This window comes from Colius striatus, chromosome 7, assembly GCF_028858725.1.
Source record: "Colius striatus isolate bColStr4 chromosome 7, bColStr4.1.hap1, whole genome shotgun sequence".
Taxonomy (NCBI): Eukaryota; Metazoa; Chordata; class Aves; order Coliiformes; family Coliidae; genus Colius; species Colius striatus.
The window spans coordinates 7,404,118-7,431,121 of record NC_084765.1 but is presented as its reverse complement, the minus strand read 5'-3'; the positions used below and the strand labels follow the sequence as shown (position 1 = coordinate 7,431,121).

Sequence of the window (27,004 nt, the reverse complement as noted above, 5' to 3'; positions counted from 1 at the left end):
ATAGTTAAAGAAGATAATTATGCCAAAGGTTATTAACAATAGTTCATAATAAAAAGTTATGCTAAAAAAGAAAACTTATTATTTATAGTTTAGACGGCATAATAAAGTACTAGCAACACAAAATGTTAATTAATTTCTAATTCTCTATTCTTTTATTTAGATTTCATGAAGGTTGATTGGACTTGATCCATCATTTTACGGAAAATTAATTATTTCAAATACATGCACCACTTTATGCAACCTGCCTGATTTGCATTGAGGAAAATTCGGCAGAAGTAATTGAGGCACAAGCAAATACTGGCACTGACTGAACTCAATTTTCATTCCAAATTTCTGCAAAATCCCAAGACACAACAATATCAGATGCAGGGGGAAAACAAACAAAAGCAATGTGTAAAGGGAACATGAAGAGAGAATATTACAAGAATCAGAGAACAAAGGGATTGCAAAACTATTTTAGTGCCATAGATGAACAGTGAGGGCTTCATTCAGGCAAGGTGGAATAAGATATCATATGGCATCCTGACAATTGATGTCTTCATTTAAATGTAAGAATTTACATTCTAATTAGAAAGAATTTACATCTTAATCAGAGGCAGCTGTATTATCTTGTTACTGTTTTTTTCAAAGGTAATGAACTAAAGTACTGCTGTGCTTTTTCAACCAGAAACTAAATAGACAGCATACAGTGTTATTTTATAGCCTACCTGCTGTAAGTTGTTATTAATATTATCAAAGACAAAATTTCAACAAAATATTTTTAAATAAAAATTGTATGTGACACCGCTTGAATGACATCATAAAGACTTATTGAAAATATTTAACCAATACCCTTTATAACTTATATTTTTAAGTATGTGTAGTAATAAAGATATCATAAATATGGCACTGGTGAAGCACATTTTCATTTCAGGCTTCAACTAATGCAGTATAATATTGGGGGAAAAGAGTATTTGGGATTTTTTTTATTTACAAAACATTTCCACAGATATTTCTCCATGTTGTTTATAAAATACATAAGGAATAATGTATGAACAAGATCACTGTGTAACTACACTTTTAATTGAGGCCAAATGGAAACATTTTAGATGATTGTTCTAAAGGATGAGCCCTGTCAAGGAATATACTGCTGCTTTTAGAGGCATTTTCAGGCTTATGAAATCATAGCTTACTAGTTCAGTCTAGATATAATACAGATTTTGCACAACATCGAGAGTTTTGATGTCAATAAACAGTACAGAACCATTGTTGGAGAGATTCAAGTATACAAGCATGCAGTAACTTTTTTTTTTGTGCCTATCAAGAAACTAGAACCTGGCAAGTTCCTGTTGAGTTCCCTCCTCTGCCGAAACTAACTCTGGAAAAAATCTGTCTCTCTACCATTCTGTGTCTCCACATTTGCAAGTTGTCTCTCTCTCAGCTCTATGTCTATTCATAGTGGTAATATCTTTGGAATGATATCTTTTTATTGCACCAAACTATGCAAAGTTCAATTCAATGGACACTTCCATAAAGAGTACTGATACAGAATGCGAAGTCTTTCATCGTACTTGCCCTTCCTTTGAACTCTGAAAATATTACATGTACTTTCATGTATCTTCTATTAGAATAAAAAATACCCCTTTCCTCAACTTGGAATCTTCCACAAACTTGGAAAGCTAGGTAGAAATTACTGAAACAATTTAGTTCATTTGCCACCTCATGAGTTAATTAATTGGCTCCAGCCAGAAAGACACATCCCGGGATGGACAAACATACTGTCAGAATGTTTGAATCCCCAATGTGTTGATGACAAGCAAAGTATTCATCTGGAAAAGCAAAAAGGACCAGTTTTCTGACAAAGATTTGCCAAATCTGTGGCAAATAAGAGAACAGATATATTTGTTGTGCACTCTTCAGTGAAGGCAACTTCTACTGACCTGCTTATAAGTTCTTCCCAAACTCAGTTGCTCAGACTGTGGCATGGAGAGTCAAAGAATACAGAGGTTTGGGTTTTTTCTTTTTTCCTTATTAAGTCAGGCTAAATATGAGCATGTATGGCTTCCCTGTGATTACAGATAAAAAAATATGTGACATCATCACTAAGTAATAAAAAGACAAGATTACAAAAACAAGGACAGTAGAACGTTAATTATTCATCATCCTGTACAATCAGGGAGATAATACATCTCAAATATATACTGAAAAGTTTGGGTCCTCTTGATCTTTGTGGTTAGAGAGGAAAAGATATCCTGGAAAACTCTCACTAACCTAACTTTTGAAGGCAACCCTAAACAGAAGTTTCACAGCTTGTATCTTGAGAGGTAAAGCAGATCAGACTTTTTCATGCTTTGGTAGAGTTTTCTGAAAAATACAGCTGGATGAAGCCAAAAAACTAATGCAGAATTTCTGCTTTTGACCTTAATTGGCCTTTGAAGAAATTTTTGATTCCTTTTTTGAACTGTGTCTCCACAAGCAACCAAACCAACCACTTCTCCCAATATTTGTTAATATTTTCATGCAATATCATATAACATCTTATTCAGAATGGAAAGATCTCTGACAAAATTATCAGCATTATCTTCTGCTATAATTTAGACCACTACTTTCATTTCCACAGATGTTTTACTTGCATAATTTGTTTCTAACAAAACTCAAGTTAATTTCCAATAGCCTCTTGCAGATAAAAGGATCATTGTTTTACTGAAAGCTATCAGTTTCAACTAACTTCACTTAGTGTCAGATACATAATATATTGTATTTTCAATTTCAAATTTTGAGTATCATTCCCTTCCTAAAAAATTCCCTCCCCTATGTTTCATTTAAACTACATTTAAATTGTTTTTACAAACTGTCTTGTAGCAATGTTCCACTGACCCTGAAATCAATCTGAACACACTGCCAGTATCTACTTATTTTCACTATTGCATTTCTGAAATGAAGAATATGAAGTCCTTAATGAACTGCTTTTGTTACTTAACCATCTTAAAATATTGCATCTTACATGTATTTTGTACTTTCATGATTCATCATTACCAGTCTTTTTTTCCTGGCAATCCATCAGATCTTTACCCTGTTTCTATCTATGGTTACTAAAATAGCAAATCTTTCAAATATGAAATTTTACTATTGTACATATAAACTAACTAATTATCTGAGTAAGCAAGATAGTGCTTTACAGTGCGAAATTGGTTTAAATCTAATAAAAGTGTCCAGTGCAATAGTCTAAAATGTTACTTAACACTGTGAAGTGATCATGAAATTAAAAATATACTGAGTTTCACAACATACATTTATTTTATACTCTGGAAAGCATCTAACCAAACTCTTTTGAGTATACTGTATTCAGTAATGTAACAATGTTAAAAATATTTAGAAGACTGACTTGGAAACATACTAAAATACATTAGTACCAGAGAACTCAAAATAGCAGAAAATTTTGAACTACACTGACTAAGGATTTGCGCATTATATTCAATTTAATAATACTGAAGTGATTTTCACAATTGGATAATTTTCCATGTATTTCTATGTTATCAATACACATGTAAACACAACATTTTACTGCAGCTCTAGCTCATAAAGCAGTCACTTTTACATCATTTTTTTCATGATGTAATCACATTTCAAGGGTCTCAAAGTAATATAGAGGTTAAAATACCCACATGTTCAATCTTATTATTACATATATTCTTATGTGATATTTTATTGTTATGTTTTTTTCCTTGGGGCACATCCTGTTACTAATATTCCTCCTTTTTTTTTTTCTGCTTTAAAGTAAACAAAAATGACTTTTAAAAAATGCCTTGTAAAGCTATTATTCAACAGGAGAATAATTTTTTTTTTACTGATGTAGTTCTATGGACTACTAAATAGTCTACTAATCTTGTAACTAATTTTTTCTGGAGTAAGATTATAGACCTAGGTCTCAGGTTGGTATTATAAAAGCAGAATGTATGTAATATGCAACATTTCAAGCATGGGATTAAATCTGGGATTAATCTAGATTTACATTTAAATTAACTTTAACATCAGCAGGAGTTCTGTGGTTAATTCTGGATGCACGGGCAGGGCTGTAGATTGAGGCCAGCTGAGAGTGAGCCACTGTGACTTTTACCTTAAGGTCACATTTTGTTGAGAGTATCTAAATTCCATTTAACCTGCATTCCAGCCACAATGCTGGAGCTGGGGTGGATAAAACCAGTCACCCTATGTAACCACAAGAGCAATGAAGGTTTTAAGGGTTTCTCTGGTCTGGTCTCCAATTGCTTTTTGTAGCTAGCATGTAAACCAAGACTGAAGCAAGGCAAAGCAAATGTTTTTCAGAGAAAGTGTTTCAATGAAGCTTACACTTGTGCCTAGCAAACAGCCCCAGGTGTCAGAGAGGTTTCCATGAGGTTAACCTTGAGAAAGGTCCAAGAACCATTTCCACAGAAGATTTACAGATACAACTGTAAGAATTTTCTGCAAGTCATGCTGAAGGAAAGATTACAGGGTGAATAGGCCTCAGTGTGAATATGTGTTTTGACTGTTTTTTATCACAGGCACTATGAGTAAGAGATACATAAATTGTATCAGGAATATAGGACTGATAGGGGGAAAAGATTTGTTGTCCAGTTAATCAAGAGCTCAAATGGAAAATATTTTGCAGTGATTTTTCGGGGAGTGATTCAGAGTTCAGCTTAATGGACTTCAGTCTGTAAATCTAATCAATTAATTAGGCTTTAATTTGCAGCACGGATCATAATATCTTCATAAATCTTTTCAAGTATTGGTCCAAGCCAATTAATGTCGTGCTCTACTGAAACTTTAAAACAAGGAACCGAGAACATAAAATGCAAAATATTTGTATTATTGATATTACAGATATCTGAAAAAAAAAAAAGAGATAAGTAATAGGAATCCTTCTTACAGATTGGCAGAAAGATTACACGTGTGAGAGTTCTTTAGATCCACAAACACGTTAAGAAATGGACTTCCTCACCAGTGAATGATCATGCCACCTACCTTAAATTATGATAACAGAATTTATTAACTATTTTTTTGTCCATTTTGTCAGTGATACAGTTAAAGAAGAGATGAGAAGGAGTAAAAATGCATAGTAGCTGATGCAAGAAGCTGAAAAACAGTTGATGAAGCAGATACTAGTGAAGCAGTGGAAGATACTTAGAGAAATGGCTTAACTATATTATTAGATGTGTTTCATTTCACTTATTTACATTATTTCAAATGATGTGAGGTATTTGATACTTCCATACTCTCACACTAAGTATACAATTACTTAATAATTAACACTTTAAAAATTAATTATTTAGTTTATCCAGTGTCTTCAAGAATTTTTCAATTTATTCCCCTTGTTAAGTTTGAGTTTTTTCTTTTTTTTTGTTATCTTGCTTCTTTCTACTCTGTTTACAGTCTTCTAAAAAATTGGCTTTGGTTTCCAATATAGTAAGTGCTCTGTTAGTTCATATGAATGAACACGTTTTGACACACTATTGATAACACTTAAATTTGTTGTAGCTATACTTGAATTTAATTCCTTTCTTCATTGTTTGTTAACATAATAAAACTCTTTGACAGAGAAGAGTATGATTTAATTTACATTTACTGCTGCTGTCTTCCTAATAACCACACTGGAGGTCTCACTGTTTAATTACTTAATTTCGAGAAATGTCGTGGTCTAATGGACGGTGTTTCTAATAAAGCAAAGTTCTTCAGTGTATCTTATATGAAGGCTAATGTAAGACTGTATCAAACATTTCAAAGTGTAAATCAAACACAGTTTGTTATTCTCATATTAGACCGATCATTTTTGAAAAGCCAGACATATAACTACAGTAAAAAAACCACCAAGTGACCATTTGCAATGTTGAAAATAAATTTTAAAAATACCATTTTTAGAAGCAGTAACACTTACATCACACTATTATGGCAAGGAAAAAGAGTAGCATATTCCTTGGTTGAGCACTCATCATATTCCCTCTTTCCTGTGAAAAGGACGGCAAGCAGTTTGTCAAAATCTCCGGAATCAACAATATGAAATGCGGAAATATTTATTTTCTCCACATTGAAGAGCAGTGGAATCTTGACTAAGCAGCAGGAGATTGTACATAGTCCAGGCTCGGGAACGAGCTATTTTAAAAAATGCATTTGTGGCAAGAATGGAGCTGCTTCTTTCGCCATCAGGCTCTTAATCATTTCTTTGGTTGAGGCAAGCAGAATCAGGATCAGCTGATTAATTTCTGCTATGCCAATTAATTTAATATCTCCCAGACTTTCTAAAAAAAAAAAATTGTTTTGTCCTCTCTCCTCTCAGTTTAGCCTGAGGTCTGGGGTTTATTTTGTTCAAAATCACACTGGGTATCTGAGCAATCACATGATGTATTGATAGGTTTATTTCTGTGAAGTAAAACTGAAGAGAGTTCTGATAAAAGCCAATGTTTTCTAACTTCCCGACATGGCATTAAAGAAACAGATGCAGGGCAAGAATGACGCAGGACAATAGGACAGTTTTACCATGAGGAAGGTAAGAGGTAGCTGTCTCAACAATCTTTTCAACACAGACAGGGGCTAGAAATTTAACTCCTCAAAGGGAATCAGAAATCTGATGTCTTAGTCTGTCACCTCCACTCCTGTATGACAGAAGATTGAAGAGTGGTTTCAAACGTGAGCTTAATTTGATTTTTATTGCTTATTATGTGCAGATCAACCACAATTCTAAATGGTAAATATGTAGCACATCAAGCTGATGTGTAACTGTGCTTGTTTTTAATTTCATTTATCACTACAGATATAACTGATGCTTAATTTTGGACTTTTTCCTAAATTGCATCCCAGTGCCCCAAACAAGTATGCCAGATGTACAAGCACCACAATACAGATGAATTCTTACAGATGAATTCTTACAGAGTAGAATAAAATAGAACTTAATTTCTAAAAGGTACTGATGTACATTTGAATTTAAAAAAATTAGTAAATGTCACTGCACTGTTTCATCCTTCTGAGTAAATGGACTGTTAGATTAATTCTTGATGTCACTGCTGAATAGGCCAAAAAATAGCTGAATCACAATTAGGTCATGGACTCAAACTGCTCACCAAATATAGCACATCAGTGGAAGTCTTATTTGGACCTGAATCATTAAGGAGATGGAGAAACATTTCCTATAGGTATTCACTGTACATAAAAAGCTAACAAGGCTATTATACATTTAATCAGACTCTTTGAAGTAGCTCATATTGTAGAGTAAGATTAATGGAAAAGTAGAAAGTGGTTAACTTTACCCGTTTCAGTCCTAATGATATTACTATAACAGTTAGGAAAAATAATGGTTTTAAAAGTGTCTTATAAGTTAAGCATTGGGAAAGAAAAACTTTGATCGAAAAGTTTTGAAAAATAAAGAACTTAAGACAAGCTTTTAAAAAATCATGATACATCTCAAAAGTAAAATTTGTATCGAAGCTTTCCTCTGCCAGTTACTATTGTCAAAATATACAGCAGTAGTTAATAAGACAAGACTAGACTCAACTATTGACTTTCATAATAAAACATGACGATTAAAATGAGGCTTGGTGTAATTTATAAGAGAGAAAATGATGTACTAAAAGCAAGACACTAAATCAATTTTAAACACTAAACACAATTTATGTCTGACTTTAAACTCATCCTCAAAACATTAATCTAGACAAAGGCCAGAAACTGAATGAGGCATAATTTGTGAAACTGATACCTTTCATCACAACCTCTAGCTGAAAAGGTCATTAGATATATTATATCTAAGTGAGCAGCTTATCCCTGCTTCATTACTGATAATTAAGGCAAGTAATATTTTCTTGACAGTAATGTGTCCAGTAAGAGATATCGTCTAGTTTGCATAAACCAGACATTAATTACCAGAGTAGTATCAGAGATAAAAAAAATTAAGTACCTGTGTAACATAATTTCATTATTTTTTCTTCATTTCCTTAAAGAATTAGCAGGCTCAGAAACATAATGAGCATATTAAGAAATCCATTTTCAAGCATTTATTAAAATCCTTATTACACATTACAGAAACACATTTATGTACATACATAAATAGAAATTAAGGCATCTCAAAATACACACATTATTTGGATATTTTGTCTTCTTGCTTTACTAGAGGAGCATTTGATGGTGAAGTACAGTGATCTAATAATGGGTTCATATTTGGACTTAATTTCAAATGTTAAGGCTTTTATACCAACAAAATCACAAATTACTCCAAGACCTCTGATCTGCAACTTCAATTCATGTAAAGGCTGTTTCACCTTATTTGCATAAATAGTAGTTTTGCTGTTATGCAGAAGAGCTTATGCATCAGGTATCCGTGTGAGGATGACAAATTTTTCATTTAGCTCATAAGCTGTTCAACAGTTTTCATTTCTCAGTAGAAACATCTCTCAATGTTTTTAGATGCTATGTTGCACAGTGGCAAAAAGAAGAAAGAAATATTAAATTACCTGTACTGGTTTGTTCATCAAAATGTGTTATCTATCACACACTCTGATAACCTAGACAAATGTTACCTGGAGAGATTTTACCCTAGTCATAACACCACATAGAAATGCTGTTGTCCCTACATGCAATGCAGAAGATAAAAAAGCGGTACCCTATTCCTTCAATTTCTCACAACTACATTATTTTCTTGAAAAAGAGTTGAGAGTGTGTTACATACATACATACAGTCATGTGTGTTTGTATATATATATGTAACATGTTTTAGAAGTGTATCGTTAATGTAACATTCTTTTCCCAGATTTTGATGGATCAAGAAAGTAATCTTTCAAAATTTCTCAACAATTTCTTCATTGTTTCTTCAGAGCATGAGAAGAGAACACATAGACTTAACAACCACCCATGAAAACAGTATGATATGAAGCCATCTCCATATTTCCTTCAATCATCTTTAATAAGAGGATGCAGGCCTTATGCACATTTTACAATTGTATTTTTGTATGAATGTAATTGTGATTCTCAGTCCACCTAAGTAAATTTTATAACTGGTATTGACATTACAACACAATTATTTTAATTTAAATATCACGTCCATCACAAATGTCTAAATGTAAACTGACTCTGGAAAAGTTCTGAATCTGGAATGCTTAATGAAATCAATATTTTGTCTATAATTTATACAGACTGTTCATTTTTCATATTGAAACTGATAATTTCATATGATTCTAGCCATCATAGTAACTTGTCCATTTTGTTAATATTTCATTGTCCTTACTTTCTATCAACTACTTTGATTTGGCACATGGTTACCATGATGTTATTTTTCTAAGAGTATTAGTAATAGATATAATGGAATATTTTTTCAAATAAAAAAAGTAATTTCAGAAACCTTGGAACCTCATTGTGGATCAAAAGTGTAAACTTATGCTGACAACTCCTCCTAAAAGTCTTTGCTTTTTGCAGCTTGCCTCAGTTTAAGAGGCAGAAATCAGCATTCAGTGCTTCTTCAAATCTGAATTCAGAAAGGGTAAAATTCAAATTTAATTTACTAGTGAACTGGAAAAAAGCTCAGAAAATCAGGCACTGTTGTCAGTTATAAAACTAAACCTGCAGTTGCATAATTACTTTGGTGTTAAATTTGACTGGGAAATAGACTGAACTATTCTGGATGACTGTACAAAGAATGACAAGAAGTGGAATCAGATTTTGCTTTTAAAAGTATTCTGAGTAAGATGCACTATTTTTCTCTCTCTCTTCTTCACTTAAAACATTAAACTTAAAGTGTGTTTTGAACACAAGGGAAAGATTTACAGACTCCTTGAGGATGTTTTTAGTGGGTTTCTTCTAATAGTATGACCATGATTGCATACTCATGTCTCTACACTTTCCCCTGTGACAGGTATGGAGTCCACTACAAACCAGACAGCTTTTCAGCAGTTTTAGGGCATGTACCTGAAAACTGCATTTTACTTTAGGTTTTGATACATGGAAACATCATGTTGAAAATTCTGACATCAAAACCTGCCATTTCATGCTTCATCTATACAATATCCCTTTAGATGTAAATACACATATAAGTAAACACCATTTAAAATTTTTCCCCTTAAGTTCAGCACTAGGCATTTTCTCATATTAATGATGTAGAGAAAAATTCTATATATCAAACAAAAAAAAAACCTGTTTAAAAATGAACAACTTTGGACCTACAATCTACTTTAATAGCACTCATTCCATACTTGTAGCTTTGGTATCAACATTAGCTTATTATATATTTCTTCTTATGCACAGAAAGTTGTAATAAAAGTTAGCAATATTACACCAAAACCCTGAAGCAGCTTCGAACACTGAAGAAACTGCTGCTTAATTTACAACAATGACTGATATAAACCTGGAACACATCCTGGCAAGGAGCCTGTCTGAGCTGTGAAACTAATTTCTTTGGTGCAAGAATTCAAAAATGAATTTGTGTCAAACAAGCAAAGCCAAACAAATATCTCTCTTCTAGCACCTTGAACAGTTTCTGAAACACTGCTCCAAAAACAAGGAAGATTATTTTCAACTACACCAACAAGTACAGTATCTAAGAATGCTTCAAATAAAATTTGGTGATCTGATTGGATGAAGATGCAAGACAAGATGACAAAGCAAGACTTTGTGAATATCACAAAATATATATTTTCCTGTAAAAATGTGTCACTTTAAATTCTTCAAATTTTGCATTTCAATACCAGGTTACAAAATTGTAACACCATTTTTATTCATACCCATATGATCAGAACCTTATTTTAAGGAGGTCAAACATCTCCATTTATAAAAGAAAATTTAAACTAAAAAAAAAAGTAAGACAAAATCTAACCCAATCTCTGATACTTCTGAGATCAATATGAAAAATCCAACTTAATATATGATCCATGTTATAGCAAACTTGTTTAATCTAAAAAAAATTGATTATTTTTGTGATAATTTATTCCTGGCCTATTTTTTGGATAGACATTTCAAGATAGGAGAATTTCTGTTACTTTTACTGTTTACTTCCTAAACTGCAGGTAAAAAGGTAGGGAAGGAATCAGTACAGAATTCAATCTGGGAATTTTTGTTCACCCAATATGTAACTGAAAAATGGCCTTTTTAAATAAATGCAGTCTCAAAACTCAATGATTTTAGTGTGAAGATTACCACCTACATTTCTTATTTTGGGAAAATGTCAAAAAAGACAAGTTGTTTAATGCAAAATAATAGTTATTGCATAAGCTTAGTCAACTACTTTTCTACAACATTCTGTAAGGCTGTGTAATATCCTAATGCTCATGTGGAACAGCTGCACTGACACAATGGGCTGCAGACGTTTTTACTGTCCTAATAATCCACATATTAAAGAGTCCCTAAATACCCATTGATGCGACAGACCATAACAACTCCCATGGAGCTGTTACAGTTTATCAGGTCAGTGATCTGCATACTGAGGATTCCCTAAGTACTCATTGACAGGTAGCATCTCATATACACTTGCACTAAAACAATAATTGCTTCAAAGGAACTGTTAAATCCCAGTTGCAAGAACAAATTAATTTAAAACCACTGAGACAGTACTTTGTTTTTTTCTGAAGATCTGACAAATCTAGACAAATTTACTAGACAAACCAAGACACCTGAGCAGAAAAAACTGTTCTCAAATATTATGGTTGTTTGGTATTGTGCTTAAAAATACAGCCCACCTTGTCTTCAACGAACTACAATCACTGACCTTCTGCTAGGCAAGGGTGACCTAAAACCCATCCTTAACACTGTTAGAAAAGAATGAATTAAAGTCATGTTATATATGTTAATCATATATATATATATATATATATATATAAAATTATATATATATAATACCATCATATATCATTATACCATATACATATATATGTGATTATATTTAATCATCTTAACTGAAGCCTTTAATTGGTTGTTCCCTATGTCCTCACTTTCTTTGCAAAGTATTTTCTTCTGTCTTAACCTCTTAACTATAATATCATTGAACCCATTTTCACCTTCCTCTTTTCTTCCATACCCTGCCAAGTGTTTAGCCTTGTCATCTCAGATCCCTTTTATTTCTTACTCTATTGCTTCTTCTCATTACATTTACGGTCTATAGGATAGATGAGAAACTCACACAGAGTATAGAAATCTTTTGACTCAAAAGAACCTGTAGTATTTATGTGCTCCTATTCATTGCATCATGCAATGACACAATTGATTCACACTTCAGACAACTTTCTGGCTTCACCTGAGTTTCACACAAAATTGAGCATGGCAGCATTCATGCAGGCTACCAGACAGAAAATGTCAACATGGAAACTGTCTACAGTCAAACCATAGTTCCTCTAAAGGCAGAAATCCAGAAGAAAAATTTGATTCACAATGTTAAACTGGAATACCTTAATGTCTATGCTCATAATGAACTTCAGCCTGATAATGCTATCCTCTGCCATTTGGTATCACTGAAATCCTTCAGGGCTAAGTCTGATATTCTTACTCACAGGGTTCTGAAACTGCATACTTCAAGTATTATTTATAGTCCAATCAAGAAGCAAATAAATTATATTGCTTATGTCACTTGCTTTTTATGACTCATTTATGTTACGGCTACCAGGACACATAGCTCTAGCTGACATTGGTGGTTGTATATTTGTGAAAACATTTGTCATGAAAAGTGTACTTCTAAATCAGATCAACCAAATTTACATTAACAGTCAGAGTAATCACAGTATTCTCATACAGAACTCAGTAGCTGAAAGATGATAGTTAAACCAAGGAACTAACCAAGAAGTGGAAGAAGTATCAAAACCCCCCTCAACAGATACATGGCTTTTATAATATCAGCTATGATAAAAGAGATTTAATTAAAGAGATATGATCACTCATAACAACACTACAACACAAGCATTTAGACACAGCAAACTCAGATTGTGCAGTTCATTTCCCAGAAGTTAACTAGCATCATAAAAATCAAGAAGAAATCAATACTTGTTCCCTTAGAACATTCCTAATAGGTAACTTTTTTGCTCAGTCCATATTTCCTTATTAAAACTTGAATTATTTCTCTGCAGCCTTTTTCTTTATCATCTTGATAAACCCAGACATATCCTAAATATTATTGCAAAGATTATTTTTGTAGTGCGGTGCTTCGGTCAGGAACACCAATCTCCCTCTGCTCTTCTATGATCCCATTTTTTTACTACTGAAGCAAACACAATCTACATCTTTTAACTTTCAAGCTTCTTGCAATGAAATGTCACTTTAAATATCACCTCTCAAATAGCAACACACTTTCTATTTGTGAAATCTATTTCTTGCTTTCTCTTGTTAGGTTTTGGATGCTCTGCATATGAAAATGCACAAAATGTCCCATTACACTCCTCCAGCAATTCCTCAAAAATTTCCTCTTCTATGAAAATCTCTTCTCTCAAAGAACTTACATGCTGAACTAACTGAAGACTTTGGCTACATTGATGAAATCCTAACACAGCTGATTACTCACTTTTGCCTCTGCTTAAGAAGGACACTGTTAGCCTGAACAGTTCTCCCAGCTTCATCCTAACATTACTGTAAAACATTACTCTTGCTGCAACCAAAGGATTAGAGATACAGTCAGTCTGAGTACGTGTGTCTCTCTCCACAATACAATTAAGCTTTTTGCAGTCCCACCTGTGGTGGCAGAGTCAAAAGCCATGACTTGCAGAACTTTTCAACAGCCCTCTTTCTTGACATTGTTTCTTTTATCCTCCTTTTTGCAATAGGAATAGGAGAAAAACTAAGTTTTTTCCTCTTTCTGTATATCTCAGTTGCGCAAGAAGTTTTTGATTGTTGCAGGTCTTGGCAAAGATGAGGAAGGTAGATGTACAAAGAAAAAAGACTGAAGATTCCTGAGGGGCTGCTGGACAAGATCTTAGGAAAATGGCATTTTACAAGAGGAGAGAAACCAGGAGAGTGACACCATGAAGAAGCTTTGTCCAGCTAAGATCTAGGACCATGGAGACTCCTTTAGCCTTAACCAGCAGTCCAGAATGACAGAGCCTGAGATTTATGTTTTCATGACAGACTTAAGAGAACAAATGAAAGCAGTTCTCTCAACAAATCACCACATAACTCTTTCAGCTGTGTACTTTAACAATGAGATCCCCTGATCATCTGAGCCTGGCATGGTTAGGATACAAAACCCCTAAATCTTTCTGCAAGAAAGACGGAAGAAATAGGGACAGAGATCTGGCAAACAGAAGTTTTGCTTTTGACCTCTATTCAGCCAAGTAGTATATAGCCCTTAAATGCATTTGATAAAATTTTCCAGTCTAGGTCCAGAAAAATATAGCACTCAGCAGACCACCACTTAACTCTCAGTGTCCCAGTCTAGAGGTCAGCTCTTTCATATGATATAGAAATAGATGGTATATATTACAGGACAAGGGGTAATTCACTGCCTGAATGACACAGCTTCAGAAACAGCAATAATTGCTTTTAGAATGAAAAGTGTCTGAGTACATTAACTGTGGCCAGGTTTGCACACCTTGTACTTGTTGTCATGTACAAGACATTGGCATAGGTACATCACCTTGTAAATTTTGATAGGAAGATGATAGAGTGAAAATCCAGTTCCTGAACTGCCTATCCATTCAATCTGAAATCTATCTTAGTGAAGGTATTGTCTTGTGACTGCTTTCTCCATCCTTGCCCTAATAAATTTGAGAGCCCAAACATTAGCAAGAGGATACTTTAACTGTTTACCCTTAAGTTTAGACTCTAATGCTCAGTCCAAGTTGCAGCATGACAGGCAGTATCTGGACTGTTCTTTGTCAATCAGTCACCTATGTCCTGAAAAGGAGGCATGCTAATTCAAATGAAAAAAATAACAATTGCTAGCACATTTTAAAAAACTTTTGAAACTATGACAAGTCCAATGGCAATTGTCTTGACTCACTATAAAAGGACACACTAACAAGCAAACAGAAGCAGATGTCCTCTCAAAATACAGCAAATAAGAATAGACACTAGAATCACCATCTTGGATCTGAACTTGCAAATGAAGACTAAGCTCAAGGTAGGCCAACATATTTCTTTCTGTTGTACACAGAAACACAGTAAGAATCTTTGTCTATTAAGTGTTTAATGACTTCCACCAGCAATGGGTTTGTCTTTTGAAGCAGATATATGTAACCAGTATCCGTAACGTGACAGGATATGGAAACTGTGTACAGCAGAAAGACAAAATGAACTGAATAAGCAATGGGGACAGTGTCCATACCCCATCTGCCTTATATAATCTGCAACAAGATTTGATGGCACTAAGCAGGCCTATCTGCAAAGTGCTAAGGCAACAGAAGACTGTGGTGAAAAAGCAAAAAAGAGTGGTTTGGTTCATAGATTTCTGCTGAGAGAAGGAAAGGCAGTCTGATGAAACACCTGAATCTATAGTCTTGTATCAATAAAAGTGGTTGGATTGATATGTTTTTCTGTTTGTGATTGAAGCTAGTCTTTGAATGTTCATGAAGAATAGGCTTCAGTCTCTGCAAAAAGCTTTTCCTGTCTTTGTCTTCATGAGCTCTGGGAAGAACCAAAAGCATCTAAGGATAAACCCAGAATTTTTAATGTTGGGTAGAACTTTCATCAATTGTGGAGTTGAATGAAACAATTCATCAAACAGTAGTTTTCCAAGAGATTACATTTCTTTTGGCAAATCAACGTTATTAAGTCACAAGGACACTGTGTTGCTAAGGAGCTCAGAAAATAGTCAGTGGCAGTGCCCAGAGCATTTGAAGCAGCTTGATTTGAAGTTCCGATTGTCAGTTGAACTTCCATCTCACAGGACAGAGAATCTTCCTTTGAATCTCTAACACATAAGACTGACTATCTGGCTTTCTTTTGTTAATGAGTTCATATTCATATCAAGCCAAGAGTTTGGTTGCTGATCAAGCGTAGCAGTAAAGAAGTTAAAGCACTAATCTAGTTGCTAAAGGTATTCCAATATTTGGGGTCTCTGAGTAACAGAATCATAGAATGATTCGGGTTGGAAGGGACTTTTAAAGATCACTTAGCCCAGTCCTCAAGAAAAGTAAAATTATTTGCATTTTCCTATCATGATTCTTAAAACAAAGTTGAGGAAGGTAGGCAGATGAAGAGGAATACAGGATGAGCATCAGCCAAAACCCAGCAATCATAACTCAAAGATTTAAACACCATTATGTAAAGAATATACATCATGACTGCTGTATGCCCTGATTCATCACTTTACATCTAGTTCTATCTACTTAGTTTTTATAGTTAGCAACTGTACATAAAGTACGTGCCAACATTAAAACTTATAGTATGAATGTTGTTAATTAAATATTGTCCAACAGCTCTCTTGATGTATGATAGTGTTGCAAATTCAGTAGAAAAGGCTGGAAAGTAGTTCAACATCTATACAATGTTAAGACACTGGTTTTAAAAATTAATGACTTCCTAAAATTAGTTTTGAAACATAAACATGACAACATATCACAATACCTCAAGGTATTGACAGACTGTATTGAACAATCATTATTCAACAGAGGATGCTACTTTTACAGTGTTTTTCTATTCTATTAGATGCAACACCTTTTCTTTGCATGCCTTCTTCTGCTATCTCATGCTTTTTTCAAGACTATAAATCAGTCTTCATGAGGAACGCTCCTGTCATTAGTATTGTTTACTCTGCCACAGATCATGCTTGACGAAACCTTAAACTCGTTCAAAAGCTCATATGTTCTCTCAGCCTTGCAGTTTAATTTTATTTTGAACTGATAGTACAGTCTTCCCATGTATGCATTTAGGATATATTATTACTATATTAAGCCAAATAACATGAAAAAATGATCAATTCTTTCTTAAGCTAGTATGTTAACACTTTCTGAGTTCAATAAATATCTTGCCTGTCCCTGCTGCCCCAAGACGTTTCCTCCTATGGAAATGATCTTACAATAACAAAAAAAGTACACTTGAGGCATTGTAACTATTTAATGTTATGGACACTTGCTGTTACAAGCAAAATTGAGAAAGAGTATCAGATGAATTCCTGGGGTCAGCTTTAGCCAAGCCAAAGTATTCTTGTTTTTAATTGTAACTCAATTCCCTAAGATTCATTCTGCTCTCTAAAAGAGCAAAAAATGCCTCTGCTATTACTTTACTTTCAGACTATTTGATTTCTTCTAAGTAGTGGGTATGAGTTTTATAGACCTATCAATTGGATGCTCATGCAGCTCCCCATTGATTCCATTTGCACAAACACATCCAGGTCTGCTCAGAGCAGCAGTCTCCACAGGATAATTTTGTGTAAATATCTCTCATTGCTTGCAAAAAAAGAAACTCAACCCAAAATAACCCAAATCAATTTTCTGTACATTTTACACAAGATCTTTACTCAATGGTAAGTCTGACTTTACACTTATCTGTCATATCTCAGAAATATGTCATATCACTCATCTGTCATATCTCAGAAATCACAGTTATGTGTATTCCATGAAGTATTTTTCGGAGGATCAATATCAACACGACAGAGAGAATTACATATTCTCCTTTATAAAAATTATTACTTTTTATGTGGAAGTTTGAAAATGTATTTTATTTTCAGCCTCTGAAAGCAATAATTTAATTTCAAGTGGATTTTAAAATCACGCTTCTGTAATATAAAGGCATTGTAATGATCTCTTCTTGCTTCTACAATAACAAAGCTGTTATGAATCACTGCAGTGTGTGTAGATATGGAAACTGATGGGGAAGCCTTCTTTGAATTACAGACTAGATTTGCATCAATTTTACCTGCTGTTTATGATGTTTTAATGTCTTGAAGACCTCTTAGCGGTAGCTTCATGGCTGTCACAACTGTTGTAGTTAGGATGCGTGAATACCCACAAGATTTGGTATTCCCTAATCCATTAAAGGATGATCAGAACCAGCTTATGATAAATTAGTTTACTTTTCAACCTTTCATTTTATAAGAACATAGATGTTTAAGTGTCTAGAAATAAATGTTAAGGTAATATTTAATTTGAACTTGGGAAACTTTCACATGTTGGTCTTACAAGAAACCATCCCATCCTAATCAAAGTAACCACTAATTTATGATTCCTACTGTTTGCTGCATCTTGATACATTAAAGGCTTCTCCAATAGTTACCTATTTTATAAATTTATTTAGGTTGCAACTTTCCAGTGTAGCTTGCATTCAAATTTTCAAATGAGAAAATATTTTGTTTCATATATAAAAACATTGATTGTATCCCAGCAGTCTTATCTAATACTGATTTAAAATGTTTCAAAGACAGGCATTCCACCTTTTAAAATCTAAAATGCCATGCACAAGCAGTGTTCGAGAGGACAAACAAATTTTACAATCTAGCTTGGGCACTGGTGACTTTCAGTGGAATGACCTAGTGAGATATGACACCATTTCTACCTGTCATATTGTGTGCTCTAATGGAATGTGCAAGCACTTAATGCTTATGTCAGCAATGGTTGAAATGCATGATTTATAAAAACTGTATCAATATGCATCACTCAGAAAACATAAAGAAATACATGGAAATCTTTCTTAGTAAAAGGACTTATTTTTGCCCGGAAATACTTTACATAGAGCCATCTAATGATCTTATTTAGATTAATACGGAGAAGTTGCTTGGAAGAAATTACAAATAACTGCATTTTCATCTTAGAATGTTTTGTTTTAATGACTACTGTGATTGCATGTAAGTACATTTAGAGATCCTAGGGTCTAACTGGTTGCTGATAAGGGCATAACTGGGTGTGAAGACTGTAGTAAATTTAGATGCACAATTAAAGTTGACAAGATTATTTAAAAAAATGTATGTCATACCTTTTTTTTTAAGCTTGTTGCTTATTTAAAAAAAAAATAGAATGTATTCTATGATTCTATGATATTAATATTTGTTATTTTTGGACAGCTTCACCTTTTCTTTACAATGCATGTCCTTCTTGAATGTGTAACATGAAATATGAAATAATCTTACTGCATAACTATGTTTAACAAACTATGTAAAACTGAAACATATACTTCAATGATTGGAAGTAATAGCCCACAGGAAATCATGTTTACAATGATACCAAATTGATTTGTTAAACAATTTCAAACTCAGTTCTTTGGGAAATATACCAGGCTAAGTCACCATCAGATATTAGGACACTGATTTGATAACAAAACTGGTGAGATAAGAAAGTATCTTAAAAGTATATTCACTTTAACGGCTTTACTCCCAAAAGAATTGGGAAGTGGTCAACAAACTTAGTCACAAAAGTGCAGTTGGTCAAATTACCATGTATTTAAATGTATTACTCATGTTTTCGTTGAAGTCATGTCACAAACCATTCTTGGGTAATTAATGGCTGAATACATCAGAAGTCAAAATAAGAGTACTATAAAGTTGCACATTACAAACCCACCAATCTGTTTTTTCAGTAACCACTACTCAGTACTCACAGAAAGAAGTTGTCACGTACGCTTCCAGATAGATAAGGAACTGTCACACAGAAACTAAGAAATCAAAATTGGAATGTTGAAACCAAACCAGAAAATTAAGCAACGAGAACTGACTGAAGGCCTCAGAATAACAATGAAGAAATGATGAAGACAAGCAGATATATACTCATAAGTCATCATAAGCAAAATAATCCTTTTTTTCATACACAGTGTCCTCAAGAATCAATAGTTGACTGCTGTTTCAAGATTCAAACTTAAATATAGTGTCAAAATATCCCAGACCACTACAGTCTTTATTTTTAAATTATTTTTTAACTTGAAGTTGCAAATTTGACAAATTGTCAAGTTTATAAGTTTTTGCACAAAACCTGAAAATGTCTAAGTAACTGGAATTGTACTACTTCATTTTAGGAATCTATTGATAACTGAGCATCATGCTCCTTTTACACAAGATTAAAGAAAAACTCTTTAACCTGCATCAATCCTTACTGTCTCATGAACAGTAGGATGTGAACTTTTCATTTTTCAAACGGCTGATGAATGTGCAGACCTCCACAATCAAAATCACCCTCTCAATTTCTTTGGCAATGCACTGGCAAAAAGATGGAACTCCTCTGCCACCTCCAAACCCCTTTAGTATTTTTTATAAACCAAAATATATCATATTTTTTTGTGACAACTGCTTCTTCTGATGTGGACAAGGACATAATGAGGCAGTTCATTATGTCAAGCCATAGCATAAAGCTTTGATGTCACACGGGAAGCAAAACAAAACAATTCCCAAATCCAGACCAAAAAGAAGTCATGGTTTATAGCAAGGGGAAAAAAAAAAGAGTTCTGGAATCATGCACAAACCAAATAGTTACTACAAACAATACGAACACGTCGTGGCAATATGATGCAAACAGCTGTGATTAAGTGGGTGCTCTGCTTGGGCTAGCAGGTCTAAACATGGCAATATTGATTTTTGTACCCATGAGAGCTGGTTTAGAGACAGCAGCATCTACACAGGGCACTGTGTTGTACCATAGAGATACACTCCAAAAAGAAAAGGTTGAGAACAAAACTAATTATAATAAATAAATGAATAAATATGGAAAGCTAGGCATGAATTACGGTTAGATTTAGTACATGCTACTGTAACAAGTGAACTGAGCATGGCTGTGTGGGTGAGTTATTCTTCCCTGCCTTCAGAACAGCTGGTTACTAAAATTTATGATTTATATTTTCAAAAGCGTCCTGAATCTTCTGGACTTGTATCCTGGAAATGCTACAGAAAGCATGACACTCATATTCCTTCGCTTCTTCCCTGCAACAAAAACCGATATATATACTACATTCAGTTGCCAAGCATTAAAGAAAGATTATTAATTCAGCTTGAATCTAATCTGCTGAATGAAAGTGCCTTTCAGTTTTAAGAGAGGAAAGAAGTATGACTTGATGTGTCAGAAAGAAAATTAGGCTGATAGTCATGCCTTTATGAGCACACCATTGAAACTCCTCTTTTCAGCAACAGGAATGGACTGTACTTATTTGAAAGGATAATTTGACCGTGGATATTTATGCCTCTTGTGAAATACACAAACCTAGTAAAACACTGTTATATAGAACAGAGAAACTTCAAAATATTCCAGAATGCAACTTTAAAGTATTTTCTATCTGGATTACCACAGAATCATATAATACCTTGAGTTGGAAGAGACACTTATATCGAAGCAGTGTGTCTTTTAACTCAATATATTGGAGCTTTAGCAGAAAACTACAAGGAAGTTATGTCCCTAGAAACAGAAGTCTATTACTATAACTTTTCAGAAACTTTGTTTTTGAACAAACTAATGATATCCAATAAAGTTAATCATAAACATCACTAACGCAAAGCAGCACTCCTGATTGATATAAGGCTATTACTTCACCTATTATGATACAGTGACTTCATAAAAAAGGACAATACTTAACAAAAAACGATCCTAGAAAGCTTTTTGCTCTGAAGATTGAGTGATCTTAACTAGAAAGAAAGGATCTGTATTGTCAGATTGTATTTGCACGGACAGGTTTTCAGACCAGTAAGTGTACATAATATGAATAAATTTACAAATTGGAAAAGAATGAAAAGATTTCTTTTATGACAGAAACAGAATTTGCTTTGTCATTCTTTCTTAGGTTCTGTATTATCAAAATGCTGCAAGGAGGTGTGAGCTTTGGTAAAGGTCAACACAGGCATCTTGTCTGATGCTTGACTATGGGTCTATTAATAGTATAACATTCTAACGAAAAATACATGACATTTTGAATATCTCTTGACTTTTTAATCTCCTATACATCCAATATTGCACTGGTTTATCTCAGAGAAAGAGTTTAAGAGTTTTAATGAATTGTAAATCAGAAAATCCTTCACAAAACCAAAATGTTTTGGTTAGGAGAAAGCAGTAGCCATGCATCTGAAAACAAGGAAGTCTAAGAAAAGAAATAATCTCTGCCTATACATGCTTTGCTAAAAATCTCTTGACACAAATAAAAGGATCCTCCCCAACATATGGAGGAGCTGCTATGCCCTTCCGGGGATGGTCTGTAGCTATGTTCACCTCAGGCACGCCAAGGAGAGGTGAATTGTCAAATGCAATTTCAATCATTGGGTGGTTTGGTTGAGGCAGATTAGTTGTACGCAATCATGATAGATAGTTTATCCCAGCCCCAAACTGCCGCTTGGGAAATCTTGCACGCAAACGAACAGAAACTCAGTCATTATTAGTGTCAAGAAGGTACACAGAGGCAAAATTTGGTTGGCAGCCAGGCAAGATGAATCAAGGCGAAAAAGTGACCAATTGCATGTTCAAAATGGAAATTGATAGGCATGCTGTAGTTTGGAAAGATTTCAAACACCAGAAAAAGTCATACATTATTAATTATTCAGAGATAAATATTTAAAAAGTCTTTCTCCACGGAGAAAAACAATTTTTTAAGTCAATGTAAATTACGTGTATAGTGTCCCAATTTTAAGCTTCTTTATCCCAGAAGTTTCCCTATGACAGCTCAGAGCACTTCTTATGTAACTTTAAATATTCCCATTGAGTAAAAATATTGCATATTAAAAACTATCCACCAAAAACAAATAAAAGGTATGTCAGTTTTGCTGAATTATTTGCAAGTGAAGCAACCATTGGCATCCCTCATAGTGGAGTATAATGGTCATATTTATCACTTCTGCCTTTTCAAAGGTACCTAAATATTTAACGGACAAAACAGTAAAATCCACCTGTGTGAGCAATCACATTCCTTGGTTCTCTAATAAATAGCAAAAAATTGTTAAAAGAGAATGTCCTCAAGTTTCATTGCCTGAAGTGATATGCTCTGACAAATCTAACAGCTCTTTCTGTGTCATTCCTAATGCACTTGTCACTCAGTATTATCCATCCTCATTAATGACAATGGGAAAGTTTATCTTGGGAACACGTTTTAAATCATCCACTCTTTACAATGGGACCATGAAATCTCTTACAAAACATGAGGCGGGAACTACTCTGACAACAAAACCCCTTCCTGGCAGCTTTACTCTTAATTCCTGTTCAAGGAATAATGTGTTTATCATACAACCATAGGGAACTATATACTAGATAAAACCTGAAATAAGAATAGCTGGTTTGATTTTTCAAGTTAGGAAGTAATTTTACAGTATTTTTACTATGCTGAGAACAGTAAATCTTTTAGGAATGTCATTTTGCACAGAACCATACTTCCTCTTTGAGGGGGAACGGAATAGTTTGAATATTTATTAACTAAAAAAATACTCTCAAAATACTTTGAATATTCATTAACTAAACACTTCATAGAAATGGCGATACTTCTCTCAATAAAAATGACCTCTATTTTTGGCTTTGTATGAATTATGCCTTTTTAATTCATATTTTTACCAGATGTCTAGAGTGCACATATAATAAAACTCTAGTTATGTCTTTTTTTTGCCAGTAAATTTATAGTTTTGATTATCAGTTCTGAAAACTAATACCCTCCTATGTTAATGCTATGCACTCGCAACTGATGGAATATAACTATTCACTTTACTGGGAATGCTCTAATATAAAAACTGCACCGATTGCTTCTCTTTCCATAACCTCATTTGTAATAGCAAGAACCTTCCATAAAACAGCAGTTCATATAACTTTTCTCTTACTGCACTTTCAACAAATGTAAATCTTTTGGACCAATTAATAGAGTAACAACATAACTTCAAAACACAAACTTGAGAAACAAAAACAACAAAACCTAAATAAATGCTGGAAGGAAGTATTGCAGATGAACCTGTTTGTGTGAGCATAAACAATTCCTAATCTGTTGTTTGAAATATTATTGTCCTAAAAGATGCAAATACCTGCCACGATGTGGATGAACAAGCCAGGAGAGGCAAAAGTAGAACAATGCTATGCATGCAGTTTTAGTTCAGGCTACACAAGGAAGAAATGCATCTTACATAAGTAATCCACTGACAAAATCCTTTCTGTGAACCCCTTCTATGTTAGAGCTTTACTCCACAAACACAGCAAAAAATGTCCTTTGTAGGTTTAGGAGCGTTTCAGCAACTTGAATCTAATTCTCATGGCTTTTTCAAAGCCAGAATGCCCTTTTCAGATCAGGAAATAGCAACAGACAGAAGTCCACCTCAAAACTGTGTCTTTTTCATACTGTAACTGTGGTCCTGAAAGTTCCCAAACTAGCCCATGTTTTCCTGAGACAGACAGAACAAGGAAATTCCTCCTTCACTGGTTCCACATTTTTTTTTAAAACCCCAACATAACAAAATGGAAGTTTTCTGACTATTGCTCAAAATTTTAGCAGGCAGCAGTGATTTGTCTTCTTACTCTGCAAAACCCCACTTTATGAAAAGAAAAATTATAAATAATGTCACTTTTCATTTAAATGATGAGGAATGAAATACCTCATCAGTATTTTCTTATCAAAATGTTAAGGAAACCTAAAAAGAACAAAACCTAAGAAGGATACTAATAAAATAATATATGTTAACAAAGCAAATATACATGAATGTCTAGTATTTCAGAGTAGCTACTTTAATGATATAAAGTAAAAAACTAACCTAATACATTTAAAGATGATAATAATTCACAAAATGTCTCTTTACTTAAGCAAAATGTGAATTCCATTTAACTTCATTTAACATAGAGCTCTTCAAAGTACCAGGAATCTCCTCTTAGTTACCTAGTGGAGTATCTGCACACATTCAATAAATATGCTGTCTTTCTCTCCATCCATTTTTTAAACAGAATTAAAGGAGTAGCTAAAACTCTGCCAATAAAGTGACAGGAAGGCTATTTTTAGTCTAGATGATGTAGACCAAGCACAAACAGCCCATGGCTATGCTACTATTGAAGATCAGATCTAAATACAAATACCAGATTTCCTTCTTCATAATTCCTTATTTTAACAGCAACAAGAATTACAAAATAAGCATTGGTCTGTATCTTCTAATAAACACTTGGACTAGAAGGAGAACCATTTCCCCCTATATTATAGCAGCAAAAGCTCTTGACACTCCTGTCACACTATCCTCTACTTGCAAAAGGTTTATGAAAGGGCATTTGAGGCAGCATAAGAAGCCTGTAATCCATCCAGAATTACAAAGCTTTATACCAAAAGGTGAGAAGCAATGATTAAGATGTATATGGTGTTTTCTCAGGGGCTTTAGATTGCAGACCTGAGACATAATTGACTTCAGAGACTACAGTGTTTATTAAGCAACACAGTACTAAATCCCAAATAAATGAGAGAAGAGACGCAACCAATGGAAAATACCATGTAATAAAGTGCTGAAAATAAAATGCTGCTGTTAGTAACATATGGCAGCTCAAGTGGCTGAGCAATGTGTTTATACATCACAGATGCTGCATATCAAGCTGTGACTGTATCTATGAGCAAACTTTCCTTGGTTGGTCCCAAGAGGGTAGCTTCACCATACCCTCATGGGTTCCAACTGGGTTCCAACTCTCAATATGCAAGTGAGCACTACCAATTCAGGACATCTACCTTTTTTAAACCAAATCAGAACAAAAATTTCCTTGGTTTACTCCTTTTCACTCTAAATTGATACATGATATTTAAAATAAAAAGTGGTGAATATATTAGAGTCATAGAATGGTAGGGGTTGGAAGGGACCTTTAGATACCATCTAGTCCAATATTAAATCATCATATTCTGCTAGACTTTCTACCAATATGCATGGAACAGTACACATTTCAGGTTGCATGTAGTCATCCTTAAAAGGCAGAAATAGCAGTGACCCATGCAAAACTTTTCTTTTTGTTTATTTAGTTGTATCTTGGGTCACAAATAAAACCAAGTAAGAGTGTATGTCCTAAAACTATACTGGAACACTGTAATCCTTTACTGAGAACAGTGGAATGTGACCGCCATTGTTAAAGTTTTTCTGCCATTCACTGACCCCAAGCCTATATGCCAACTCTAGAGTTCTTAACTCTTCCAGCTGGAGTTTGGAGCAAATCCAATGACAAGGAAGGTCACTGCATAGCTATTACCCAAATGAGGTTCTTTTCAAACACCCAGTAGATGTTCTGGGTCTATCACGGAGACTTGAGAATTCTCTTCAAGACTCAGCTACCATGGCCAAGTGTCAACCTCAAAAGTTCCCATGCAGGTCACACAAAGTTTATCTTTTCCAGAAAGAGTGAATGTACTGTTCCTTACGAAAGATTACTAAAGATCTTAAAACTTTAAATATTAAGCAATCAGGCTGTTTTAATAGCAGCAAGCACTGTTCTGGATGCAAGGTGAAACAGATTTCTCTTGCGCAGCCATACTCACATCCTCCCATTTGAAGTGATAAACTGTTCTTTATTTTTGTTTTCTGCTTTCACTTTCAAACATGACTCAAGTAGACATATTGCCCAAAGATTAGTATCTTCATATGAGGTAAGTCCATTTGTTAACTGTGTTGTAAATATATACATAAATTTTATGAATGTCACAGTGAAAACTCTTCTGTAATTTTTGCTATAACAGACTTAAAGCAGGATAAAAGAAGATGAAAGGACCATAGGGAGTATTTTTATAAGCTAAAACCCATAGGTTTCTCAAACCTTAATTACTTCAAATGAGGCATTTAAAGTGAATTATTTTCAGTAAGCACTACCAGTTGTTTACTGAAAGTCAGGCATAAGATAGCACCCAAATTCACTTTATTTACATATTCATGGACATCAATACAAAGCTTTAGTTATCATACACTACACAATTACTGCTCACTTTCTTTGTAAGGAAGGAATGAGGAAAGAGGGAGCTGAACTGTTACTTGGTAATGCCATCCAAATTCAATATATTATTCTGAAGGGGGCTGATATTACGATAATGTTAAGCTGCCCAGATATCCTCCTTTAAATGCTATAAATAATCACAGAATCTCAAGAGTTGGAAGGGACTTTGAAAGATCATCTAGTCCACACGCCCTGTCAGAGCAGGACTCCTAGATAGGTCATACAGGAACTCATCCAGGTGGGTTTTGAATGTCTCCAGAGAAGGAGACTCCAATTAATTTTTTTCT

The 27,004-nt window shown here is 34.0% G+C and overlaps 1 protein-coding gene across 3 annotated transcripts in view; it reads right to left on the bottom strand.

Annotated features, from left to right (window-relative positions):
• The window catches only part of ELP4 (elongator acetyltransferase complex subunit 4), a 136,735-nt gene that overhangs the window by 39,764 nt on the left and 69,967 nt on the right, over window positions 1–27,004 (bottom strand). The window lies entirely within an intron of this gene.